We start from the raw sequence: 9,514 nt of genomic DNA on the forward strand, positions 1-9,514 counted from the left end.
TATGTACAGACTGCTGTCTCAGTGTATCATCGTATCCCTGCATGCTGCCATTTCGATTAGTCACTGTGCTGTGTTCTGGACGCCATTGTCTCTTCACTCATTTTTCTGAACAGACAGCTATCTCACAGATAGGCAGTGAGCTTAGAGAGATTGGTGGGGTGTTTATCAAGGTTACACTAGCATATTTGCAACAAGCATTTTCCTGTCCATAAACACCATTGCAGCCATAGCATCTGTTATACAGTGCTTAAACGTACATCTCATTTGTGTACGTGCATTTGTTTAGTTATTACAGCTCTATTCCCATAAACTGAAAAACGTCCTCTGTCCATCAGGAAAAATACGAAATGGTAGACACTGTTATACACTGTGTTCCAAATTATGCAAATAATATTTTCTCACATTTCCCAGAATTACCTATATGAATTTCAGTCATTGTAATTTTCCAGTCATCAACTATTCGAGTATAAATGAAAGGTTTTTGAAGAAACTGCCTATGATAAAAGTATATTTAAAAAAATTAATAAACAAACACTCAAGATGCCTGTTGTAAAGGATTATGCACAGCAGCAGTTTTCAACCTTTTCATTTTTAGGGTACAAACCCACTTGCCGGATCTGCAGCGAGTCTCCTTGCTGCATTTTTGCAGCGAGACTCGCTGCAGATCCCGGCCCTATACTTTAATTAGCAGAGAAACTCGCAGCAGGGATGTACATCCCTGCTGCGATTTTGTCTGCAGCCCTCCCCATTAACCCCCTAGCCGCCGGACATTATATATTAACGGGTCCCCGTTCCTGCTTGCTTCGGGGCTCCCGGTGTCTTCACGGCCTGCCCGGCCAATCAGTGCGCTGCGGCAGGGCAGTGCACTGATTGGCCGGGCAGAACGTGCCGGGAGCCGCCGAAGCAAGCAGGAGCGGGGACCTGGTAATGTATATCCTGCCCGCCCCCCCTGCAGCCCCGCACCCCCCGGCCGTACAATCGCCCCCCGCAGCCCCCGGCCGCACGATCGCTTCCCCTGCAGCCCCGATCGCCCCCCGCAGCCCCCGGCCGCATGATTGCCTCCCGCACCCCCCGACCGCACGATCGCCCACCGCACCCCCCGGCCGCACGGGCTGCGGGGGGCGATCGTGCGGCCGGGGGCTGCGGGGGGGCGATCGTAGGGCCAGGGGGTGCGGGGGGGCGATCGTATGGCCGGGGGGTGTGGGGGGCGATCGGACGTCCGGGGGCGATCCGGGCTGCAGGGGGGGCGGGCAGGATATACATTACCAGGTCCCCGCTCCTGCTTGCTTCGGCGGCTCCCAGCACGTTCCGCCCAGCCAATCAGTGTGCTGCCCCGCCGCAGCGCACTGATTGGCCGGGCGGGCCGTGAAGACAGCGGGAGCCCCAAAGCAAGCAGGAACGGGGACCCGGTAATGTATAATGTCCGGCGGCTAGGGGGTTAATGGGGCGGGCTGCAGACAAAATCGCAGCAGGGATGTACATCCCTGCTGCGAGTTTCTCTGCTAATGAAAGTATAGGGCCGGGATCTGCAAGGAGACTCGCTGCAGATCCGGCAAGTGGGTTTGTAACCTTAAGAACAAAAAAAGTTGACTTGTAAGATTATAAGAATTAGCAGATTATTACAGACTGACAGCACACAGTTCTCTAGTCTATAATGTCTTCTCGGTGATGTTACATTTGCACATAGGAGCCTTGTAGGACAGAAGCTTCTGATCTCTCTCGTCCATTGAATTTGTCCGTTTTGGATGGTTTCTGCTTTAATTGTTTTGCATGAGGACAGAATACCTCCCACTGCTGCCACCTGCAGGCTGAGTGCTCCCCCAATCAGATCCTGCTTCTTGTGATGTCACCAGTCTCTGGGCAGATTTCCTCTATGATGATGGCTTCTCAGCTTCTCCTCCCCCGGATATCTCTATAGAACCCTTACCTACACATAACACAGCATGGAGGGGCTCGGTAAAGGTGGCGGAGAAGGTGTGTAAGTGTCTAATGGGGTCACATAGTTCATGGAAGGACAGCCGCCCACCGTCATAATCCACACAGATCCTGACTACATCACTGGAGATCTGAGGTAACTGGATCTTCTTGCTGCCATGCATCACTACAGTCTGAATATTACACCCCCCTCCATCCAAACACCAGGACTTCTTGTTATATCCAATAAATGACTGCTGCCCCCTCCCCTGGCTATGCTGGGGTAACACATCCCCACACTCCATGATGCTGATCCTCTGATCTCCACATCCCAGTAATGTCGCCCTGAGGAGAATCCCCGGCTGCTCATCACCTGAGAATAATCCCGGAATCTCTCTGCTGTTACTGGACGACTCTGCTCTGTATCTGTCCAGGTTAGAGTCTTCAGGTCGTCTGATATAAGGAGATTATTATGAGCTGTGTTTATATCCAGTAATATGTCTGCAGGACCCTCCCCATAGATCCCTCCTGTCCTCCCTCACCCCCAGTCCTGACTATTACACCATGGCCCCTATATTGTGCACCTGACACATGTGACGCTTGTGTGTGACCACTGGGGGGCGGTGACCTTGTTGTCTTTGGGGGTGAGATGGTCAGATGTGTTTCTGGTTTTGGGGGTGAGATGGGTAGTATATCTGCAGTGTCCCAGAACATGCAGACTACTACTCCTATTATGGCCATTTCTCTTGCTGTGTCAATGCCTGTTCTGGTAAGTGTTTGCACTGCAACTGCTGCTGGTTTTCCCCTAGTATTCTCTGGTAATGTGCATTCTCATGTGTATTCTCATGTATTCCTGTGTATTATTGCATTGTACAGTGGTATGCAAGGCTGTTGATCACGTGACCTGTAACCATGGTTCCTCCAATGGCCGACTAGCTCTGGCCAGGAGCAACCATGTGACCTCCCACTTCCTCCTAACAAGTTAGTCTTCCCCCTGCTTCCAAGCAAGGAGGATGTGTGTCGTCCCTCTCCTACCTCAGAGGAGTTGGGCTTCTTCTCTGCAGCTCCCACTTCACCACTAGAAGTGTGGATCAGGTGCTCTGCTATATTCAAGTCTTCGGCTGTATCTGCCTGCTCAAGTGTCCGGATTCTTCTCTCTCATCTGGGTGTCATTCCGTTATCTCTCCTCATCGCTGCAAGGATTCACAGCAAGTATTATTCTCAAGCTAATCCACCCAGCAACGCTATTTCTCTCATACTCCTACTCCCATCATCCGGCACGTATTCTCACAGCCTATGCAGCACCACTCCTGCTTTATTTGTCACAGCCTGCTATATACCCGGTTGCATCCGGACAGAACTGTTGCTACTAGTTACCTCATCTATAATAAAACCGCTGTTACTGAACCCCGGCATTGGTGTCCACTAACTGGTGCCCTGACTAAGTGCAGCGAAGAATCGCATGCCCATCATCACCCGCAGATTCCACAGACCGGCCCTACAGCTGTGCTGTCCTCAGGCCTATACCGTGACAAGTATAACCCCTGCAGCTGCCCCGGTCATTGCCCGCTCATAACACCAGCACTGCGGAAGTGGCCCCCAGGGGCCAGGGCATCGCATATCTGTCTCTGGTTTTGGGGATGAGATGGTCGGTAGATGTGTCTCTGGTTTTGGGGGTGAGATGGTCGGTAGATGTGTCTCTGGTTTTGGGGGTGAGATGGTCGCTAGATGTGTCTCTGGTTTTGGGGGTGAGATGGTCGGTAGATGTGTCTCTGGTTTTGGGGGTGAAATGGTCAGTAGATGTGTCTCTAGTTTTGGGGGTGAGATGGTCAGTAGATGTGTCTCTGGGTTTGGGGATGAGATGGTCAGTAGATGTGTCTCTGGGTTTGGGGATGAGATGGTCGGTAGATGTGTCTCTGGTTTTGGGGGTGAGATGGTCGGTAGATGTGTCTCTGGTTTTGGGGGTGAGATGGTCGCTAGATGTGTCTCTGGTTTTGGGGGTGAGATGGTCGGTAGATGTGTCTCTGGTTTTGGGGGTGAGATGGTCGGTAGATGTGTCTCTGATTTTGGGGGTGAGATGGTCGGTAGATGTGTCTCTGATTTTGGGGGTGAGATGGTCGGTAGATGTGTCTCTTGTTTATAGGGATGAAATGGTCGGTAGATGTGTCTCTGGTTTTGGGGGTGAGATGGTTGGTAGATGTGTCTCTGGTTTTGGGGATGAGATGGTCGGTAGATGTGTCTCTAGTTTTGGGGGTGAGATGGTCAGTAGATGTGTCTCTTGTTTATAGGGATGAAATGGTCGGTAGATGTGTCTCTGGTTTTGGGGGTGAGATGGTTGGTAGATGTGTCTCTGGTTTTGGGGATGAGATGGTCGGTAGATGTCTCTGGTTTTGGGGATGAGATGGTCGGTAGATGTGTCTCTGATTTTGGGGGTGAGATGGTCGGTAGATGTGTCTCTTGTTTATAGGGATGAAATGGTCGGTAGATGTGTCTCTGGTTTTGGGGGTGAGATGGTTGGTAGATGTGTCTCTGGTTTTGGGGATGAGATGGTCGGTAGATGTGTCTCTAGTTTTGGGGGTGAGATGGTCAGTAGATGTGTCTCTGGTTTTGGGGATGAGATGGTCGGTAGATGTGTCTCTGGTTTTGGGGGTGAGATGGTCGGTAGATGTGTCTCTAGTTTTGGGGGTGAGATGGTCAGTAGATGTGTCTCTGGGTTTGGGGGTGAGATGGTCGGTAGATGTGTCTCTAGTTTTGGGGGTGAGATGGTCAGTAGATGTGTCTCTGGGTTTGGGGGTGAGATGGTCAGTAGATGTGTCTTTGGTTTTTGGGGTGAGATGGTCAGTAGATGTGTCTCTGGGTTTGGGGGTGAGGCAGTCAGTAGATGTGTCACTATATCGGAGAAACCTGCATGTAACATCCCTGTAATCACATCTACATCATGTGTGGTATCATGCCCCCCTGTGTCCTTATCACCTCCCTCCTCCTCAGGATCACACAAGTCACCTGTGTCTGGATCCTGTAAGACAGTCAGTGGATCCGCCATGTTACACAGCTCCTCAATGTGCCTCATCTTCCTGGACAGCTCTTCCTTCTTTATCTCCAGCTTCTGGATGACATCAGACAGTGACAGTGACAGCTGCTCCTTCTGGTTGGAGATCTCCCTCAGGACCCTCTTCTCCAGGTTGTCCAGCCGTCTCCTGATGTCTATAAACAGGGCAGTGACTCTCTCGGCTTCTCCGGATGCTTTCTCGTGAGCTTTTCTCCTGCGCTCCTCCACACTCCGGACTCTTTCCTCAGTCTTCTCTCTCTTTGTCATCAGTTTTCTCAGAACATTTCTCAGCTTCTTCTTCTTCTTCTCGGAGGCCTCATCCAGCATCTCCACCCGGTGTCCCCGATGATCTCCGGCCAGACTGCAGGACACACAGATACAAGCGTCGTCATCAGTGCAGTAATATTCCAGAACCTTCTTATGGACGAAACATTTCTTCTTCTCCAGGGAAGTGCTGGGGTCGGTCAGGACGTGTTCTGGTGACTTGCTGGGATCGGTCAGGACGTGTTCTGGTGACTTGCTGTGAGCGGTCAGGACGTGTTCTGGTGACTTGCTGGGATCGGTCAGGACGTGTTCTGGTGACTTGCTGGGGTCTGTCAGGACGTGTTCTGGTGACTTGCTGTGAGCGGTCAGGACGTGTTCTGGTGACTTGCTGTGAGCGGTCAGGACGTGTTCTGGTGACTTGCTGTGAGCGGTCAGGACGTGTTCTGGTGACTTGCTGGGGTCGGTCAGGACGTGTTCTGGTGACTTGCTGTGAGTGGTCAGGACGTGTTCTGGTGACTTGCTGTGAGCGGTCAGGACGTGTTCTGGAGACTTGCTGTGAGCGGTCAGGACGTGTTCTGGTGACTTGCTGGGGTCGGTCAGGACGTGTTCTGGTGACTTGCTGGGGTCGGTCAGGACGTGTTCTGGTGACTTGCTGGGGTCGGTCAGGACGTGTTCTGGTGACTTGCTGTGAGCGATCAGGACGTGTTCTGGAGACTTGCTGGGGTCGGTCAGGACGTGTTCTGGTGACTTGCTGGGGTCGGTCAGGACGTGTTCTGGTGACTTGCTGGGGTCGGTCAGGACGTGTTCTGGTGACTTGCTGGGGTCGGTCAGGACGTGTTCTGGTGACTTGCTGGGATCGGTCAGGACGTGTTCTGGTGACTTGCTGGGGTCGGTCAGGACGTGTTCTGGTGACTTGCTGTGAGCGGTCAGGACGTGTTCTGGTGACTTGCTGTGAGCGGTCAGGACGTGTTCTGGTGACTTGCTGGGGTCGGTCAGGACGTGTTCTGGTGACTTGCTGGGGTCGGTCAGGACGTGTTCTGGTGACTTGCTGGGGTCGGTCAGGACGTGTTCTGGTGACTTGCTGGGGTCGGTCAGGACGTGTTCTGGTGACTTGCTGGGGTCGGTCAGGACGTGTTCTGGTGACTTGCTGTGAGCGATCAGGACGTGTTCTGGTGACTTGCTGGGGTCGGTCAGGACGTGTTCTGGTGACTTGCTGGGGTCGGTCAGGACGTGTTCTGGTGACTTGCTGGGGTCGGTCAGGACGTGTTCTGGTGACTTGCTGGGGTCGGTCAGGACGTGTTCTGGTGACTTGCTGTGAGCGGTCAGGACGTGTTCTGGTGACTTGCTGTGAGCGGTCAGGACGTGTTCTGGAGACTTGCTGTGATATCTCAGGTGTTTATCACACAGCAGACAGGATCACACAGCAGGGACAGGAGAGTCCTCACAGTAAGTGCAGCGGATCCCGGTGATCTCCTGATGCGGCTGAGTAGACAAGAGACGTTCTGCTACATTACACAGAGTTATGTTCTTTATCAGTGCCGGACGCTCCCGGAACTCTGTTCTACATTGAGGACAGGAATAACCCCCAGTCCCGTCCTGTGTATTCAGGACCTGATGAATACAGTCCCGGCAGAAGTTGTGTCCACATCTTAGGGTTACAGGATTCAGACAGATGGAGCAGAGCAGCTCGTCCCTCAGGTCAGCAGACGCCATGGCTTCCGGATTGGACAAGAATGGAAACGTTACAGGGTGTGTCCAGCACATGTGACGTCGCACTACCTGTGGCTGCCAGCTATTAACCCTATCATCTGCTGAATGGCAACAGATGTCTTCAGTCCCTAGAGAAGTGAAGAAAGTTGACTTCTCACAGGTGCCCCACTTTAAGCAACATTCAAACGTTACTTATCGAAGGTATTTAAGTGCAAACATAGTCACAAACAATACTCAGGTACTTGTGCAATAAAACTCAACAATAGAATTTCAACAGGTAGATAGGTGAGCTGATAGAAGAAACAGTAACAGGTGTCAGGGGCCGAACAGTAGGGCCCCTGCCTAATGTACTCTGCCAGGAAGTGGTGAAGTGTTCTGAAGAAATCCTCGTACTCATGTGGTGATGTGTCCGAGGATCGGCCGGTCACTTGCTAGGTGGTAGTGTGTGACGTCACTCTGTTGAAGGATGGCCGAGATACAGCCGGACCTTAAGGATTTGGTGACGTGACGCCAGTACCTGGTGGGCACACAGATGTGATGGCGATGTGAAGGCTGGTTGTACCTTGTTCCCCTGTGGACAGTGACCTGTCGGGCTGCTACGGTGTCCCTTGGGATAGTGTAGTCATGGATGGACAGAGCGGTGTAGTAGGACCCGCCACCCCCAGAAAGAGGGAAACGTCCCAAGGATGTGGTATATACTGTGTTGGTGTGAGGTGAAGAATCACGGAGTCTCTTTACCATAAATGAGCTTAGTTTTACTTGGAAAGTACTTGTGTGCAGCGAGTTATACAGCTTTAGGCTATGTTCACATTACGTATGTGTCCGGCCGTGGTGCGAACCGCGAATATTCGCAGGTAGTTTTCAGGTTGATGCGTTTGCTTGAAAGTATATGATATACGCCTGTACAGTGCACACTACGTATGAGCTTACGGCCGGATCGTATACGGCGCCGTGAAAAAAGACCATTGTTTGAGGACGGAAATGTTGAAACTCACGGCCGTGGATTTCCCTGCGGTCCTGTACGGAGAACTTATTTCAGCCAAATTAAACTTGATTTTTCAATCCAAAAGGTTCTGTGTGGTTTACGGGGCGAAGATTTCCAAGTAAATGAGCTGCCTCAGATCGCTACAAAACAAGCCAGGGAAGCAGAACTGTACTGCGGGCGTATGTTCGCGGTGTGTACGCATCGGGCGCATGTCTATTTTTCCCACGCCCGTAGTTTCAGCTGCACCTGTACGGCGGCGTACGATCTACGGACGGATTCATACACAGTGGGAACATAGCCTTACATTGACAAGATAAGTTACACTTGATAGTTCCCTTGATAAAGCACTGGATAATACACCGGATAGGACAATAACCAGATCTGCAACAGGAATAGAGTGAAGAGTACAGTCGTGCTGAATGAGTAGCGTGTTGAGTGATACAAAGAAGCAGAGTAGCAGAGAGGAGGATGTCGTGAGAGTCTCAACCCAAGTAGTACTGTGCTCTGCCAGGATGTTGGAGGATGAGGTAGAAGAATACTTAGAAGAAGAAGAAGAAGAAGAGAATACTTGTGCCCATGTATTGACTTGTTAGTCTTAACACCACCACTAGATTTGGGAGACCCGTCCTAGAGGGTGACACAAGGCCCAGACCTTGTTACCTAGTCCACGGCGTGGGTTGAGGTTGTCTCTAACTGACTTGTCCTCTCTTGAAAGGGTTTAACACTGCATAGTGTTGTGTAGCGTTACTGAGAAGAAACTGTGATCTACGTCTTGTCTTGCTTCCTACCCATACGGGGTTCTGACTAAGACTGACTTACTCTTCCTGTCTCCCATGTGACTTCCCTCCTCAGTGTATCCAAAGTGCACTGTGAGTGGGTGAAGCGTGCAATAGAAGAAGTATAGAGAGAGGTGATAGGAGAGAACAAGAACAGAGCAGGCCGGCTGAAACCAGGACTCCCAGTTGGGGCTCCGATAATCCCCAAGTCCGCAGGGAACGTGGTGTCCATGTCCTGCGGCTCCCCGCTCGCCATCTTGTCACATCCAAAGGTGGAGTCATGACTTCTAGTGAAGCGCAGGGGACGTACATGGGCGTCGTCCTCCACAATCATGACTGCGCCAGAAGTGCAAGCAAGGAGGTGTCTCACCATCAGGGGCCCACCTGGAAACAACTTGAGGCTGCTAAGTTCCGCTAGGTGGCAGCGCTGAGGCTTTGACGGACTTTTAGATAATCCTTCCCGCGCTTTCGGGCAGCTTTCCCACGTTTTGACTGGCGGGCTGTTTGAAAGTTGTGGCGTAGTTGATAAACGTAGAATACAGTCCCAGTGTAATAAAGATGGCTCCCCCACTTTTATTTATAGAACTCGTACCTTGTCGAACCTTCCGCATTTGATTCCTGATGCCTTCCAGGTCCGTGTGGAAGGAGGAGACATCCCGGGTACCGCCTGAAATTCCGGGATTAAGCCTAGGTAAAAGGTTAAATCCCGGAATTCCAGGCGGTACCCGGGATGTCTCCTCCTTCCCCGCGGACCGGGAAGGCATCGGGAAACAAATGCGGAAGGTTCGACAAGGTTCGAGTTCTATAGAACCTAAG

General features: G+C 51.7%; 1 pseudogene; it reads right to left on the reverse strand.

Moving 5' to 3' along the window:
* Positions 1–1,578: 1,578 nt before the first annotated feature.
* LOC138771208 (uncharacterized) lies at positions 1,579–9,032 on the reverse strand (annotated as a pseudogene).
* Between the last annotated feature and the right edge of the window lie 482 nt (positions 9,033–9,514).

This window comes from Dendropsophus ebraccatus, chromosome 1 (genome assembly GCF_027789765.1).
Source record: "Dendropsophus ebraccatus isolate aDenEbr1 chromosome 1, aDenEbr1.pat, whole genome shotgun sequence".
Lineage (NCBI taxonomy): Eukaryota > Metazoa > Chordata > Amphibia > Anura > Hylidae > Dendropsophus > Dendropsophus ebraccatus.